Consider the following 3206-nt stretch of genomic DNA (forward strand, 5'->3'; position numbering starts at 1 on the left):
ATCAATGTGACTCTGCTCGGCTTGTCGGGCTTTAATTGTTCCCTCTGAGGTGGAGGCCCAGAGAAAGTATTTCTGTGTAAAGATGAAGAAATAAAGCTGAAGTCTGTGAGAAGCCGAGTCCTGCTGGTGGATTTACTGCTGAACAGACGAAGGTCTGCAGGAGCCCAACGAGTCGCTGCAGAGAATCTGGAAAGTCTTTGGTCTGAAGATGAAGAGAATCTGAAGACCTGAAGCTCCAAGCTGTCATCAACTCTCTGATCAACACGTTTCCTCGCCTCTTTTCTTCCCTCGCCAGGTTTTTCCACAAAATTTGACAAAGTGTGAAAATGTGGTGATTTTTTCGTGACAAATTTACGCGGAAATCATTTATTTTTGTAATGAGCAGTAGCTCAGAGGAATAAGAAGTGGACTGGGAGTCTGCAGGTTCGAGTCCTGAACTCTACCGATTTTACTTGAATTTTTCCTTTATTTGAGTCAAAACGCAACAAGATCCTTGCTGGACTCAAACCAACAACCTTTAGATAAGCAGCCTGTATTCCTCCTCTCTCCGCCACTCGCTCATCTACACTAAATAGCTTTTTTTTTTAAAACTTGTCTTCTGTTTTGGAGGATTTTGGTGAAAAAGGGGCGTTGACCGTGACGACTGGAGGCGTGGCTTCAGAATCGTCTCTGATCCAGGAGAAAAAGTCAAAGTTCAGAATCCAGAAGGTCCAAACTGAGCTGATGCATCTGGGCAGGAAAAGCAGAACCAACATTTACTGCTCAACATGTTCAGAACAACAACGGAGGAGATCTGGAACAATTTCACTTCATCTGCAGGTCCACTTTTACTTCTTCACTTGGAGGCTTTTTATTTCTCCTCACATGTTGGGAACTTTTAAGATCATTGAAACCAGAAGGAAAATATTGATTTTCCATCCAATGATCAGTTGCAACTTTGTAAAAACACAAAATATTTCCCAGTGTTTCAGTTTCTGTTGCAAAGGGAGAAAAAAAAACTTTTCTCTGCAAATTCATGAAATACAAAAATCTAACTTTAACTTTTGAAATTTAGCCTCACCTGGTTGGAAATAGAAGAGAAAAAAAAAATGAGGTTTAGTGAAAACACAACCGACTCTAATGACATATAAAATTTGTATATATAAAAAGAAACGTTTGAAAATATAAAACATAAAATAAAAAGTCTGGAAAGTCAGAAACATTTAGAAGCAGTTGTTTTAATTCCTGAATGTCAGATGAAATTATTACTAATTAAATGACAGGAATTCAGTTTGTTTTTATATATTTAGTTTTTATTTGGATAAATATCTGCTGGTGGCTCAGCGGCATAAATACACAAGAAGAACCAGAACAAAACGTCACATGATCCAAAGAGCTGCAGCTCGGACCGCGCCGCGCCGCAGCTTTGTGCTTCCTCAGTGACCTTTGACCCCACTACCCGCCGGTTCTGACCTGACTTCTGGAATGATCCTCCTTTTTTTTTAAAGTTTGGATTTGGGAGAAAAAAACAAATAAAACATGATTGTTTCAAACTTTCAGCACAAAAACAGAACCGGACTCTTCAAGTATGAGTCAGAAACATCTGCATCGGAAAGCGTGTCAGCGTCCTGAGTGGAACACACACCCACACACACACACACACACCTCAAACTTGCCATCAGCAGGGAGAATATTCAGGATTCAGCCGAATCTTGGACCAGAACTTCACCCAGCAGGTCTTACTGGTTCTGGTGAAGGTCGTTACCGTGGTAACACTTCCTGCCACCTGAACATTCATCCCTTCTGACTGCGGCTCGGTCAGAACCGGTCCATTCAATCTGGCAGAACAGATAAACATGATGAGGAGCTTTTATACTGAAGGAGCCTCCAGGAAGTCACAGCATGCCGTCCAGGTTCTTCTCGGCGCTCTGCGAGTCGGCGGCGGTGGCGGCGGCGGCATCCTGAGGGCTGTACTGGGTGTGGTAGTCTCTGAGGATGGTGACCACGTCGTGATGGCCGAAGTGCACCGCCTCGTCCATCGGCGTGTTGCCCCACCTGCACGCAAAACACGACAACACCATGAAAACGCTGCTGGAACGCTTTGAGGACAAAGTTTGATGCTAAAAAATAACAAAATGAAGGAAGAAAAGAAACAAGAGAGAAGAAATGAAGGAAGGAAGTAAGAAGAACAAAGTAAGGAGAGTAAAAAGGAAGTGAAAAAGAAGGAAATGAAGAAGGAAATATGGAGAGAGAAGGAAGGAAGGTCAAAGGAAAGGAGGACAGATGTCAGCAGACAGGAAATAAACATGGAGACACTGAGGACCAGGTCTGAACTGGTCCTCAGTGTCCCTGGAGACGCTCCTACCTGTCCTTGGGGACCGGGTTGACCTTACAGGCCTCCAGCAGGAAGCGGACCACCTCAGCGTGACCTGGAACACACCAGCAGAACCTCAGCCTTCACAACACACACACAGCAGGAAGCAGCCGCCTCCACTTCCTGTCTGGGCCTGACCTTCAGCAGCAGCTGACCCTCCTCTGGTCTCCTCCCTCCCTGCGGGGGTCCCGCATCTTGAAGTGCCTCAGCTCCTCATCCTCTCACTTCCAGCTCTGGATGAAGATTCTCAATCAGCTGTTTAGATTCTGTCAGAGAGATCAGACCAGGACCGTGTTAATGCGGTTCCACTAAAACCCACTTGGTTCTGTAAATGAACTGATCAAATTTGTCACCATCACTGGACAAAAAGCAGCAGCTAATCAATCAGAACATCAACATTCACCAGAATCACTGAGTATAAAACAAGCTGCTGCTGCTATTCAGTTAGCATCGTTAGCTCCGCTCAGAGTCTCTGCGGGATGTTCTCATCTCTGTGGAGCTGCTTCTAGTTCACACTGACAGATAAAACACTGATTTCATGTTAAAATAGGAAGAAGATTTAAGAAATAACAGCAGAAACACCAAGAGAGCAACAAGGGAGCCGATCAGGAACTGGAATCCAGCTAACTGCTAACTTAGCCTTCTGCCCCCTTCTTCTTCTTTTCTATTATGGCGGATCGCAAGCAACTTTAAGGTGCATACCGCCACCTACTGTACACGAGTGTGAAGCAACAGTATTTCACATCAGTCAGATTCTATTTTTTATTTTGAAGATAAATAAATAGTGCTTTCCTTAATATGCAAATATCCATTATATTTCCATCATTCCCCAGTATTCCTTTCAAACTCCATT

At 43.9% G+C, this 3206-nt stretch overlaps 1 long non-coding RNA gene across 1 annotated transcript; it reads right to left on the reverse strand.

Moving 5' to 3' along the window:
* Nucleotides 1–1655: 1655 nt before the first annotated feature.
* Nucleotides 1656–3004, reverse strand: LOC129356443 (uncharacterized). Its single transcript, XR_008605409.1, has 3 exons — nucleotides 2492–3004; nucleotides 2345–2408; nucleotides 1656–2034 (listed from the first exon to the last, which is right to left on the reverse strand). It is a non-coding gene; the product is annotated as an uncharacterized LOC129356443 (long non-coding RNA).
* Between the last annotated feature and the right edge of the window lie 202 nt (nucleotides 3005–3206).

This window comes from Poeciliopsis prolifica, unplaced genomic scaffold (assembly GCF_027474105.1).
Source record: "Poeciliopsis prolifica strain line A6 unplaced genomic scaffold, Auburn_PproV2 SCAFFOLD171, whole genome shotgun sequence".
NCBI lineage: Eukaryota > Metazoa > Chordata > Actinopteri > Cyprinodontiformes > Poeciliidae > Poeciliopsis > Poeciliopsis prolifica.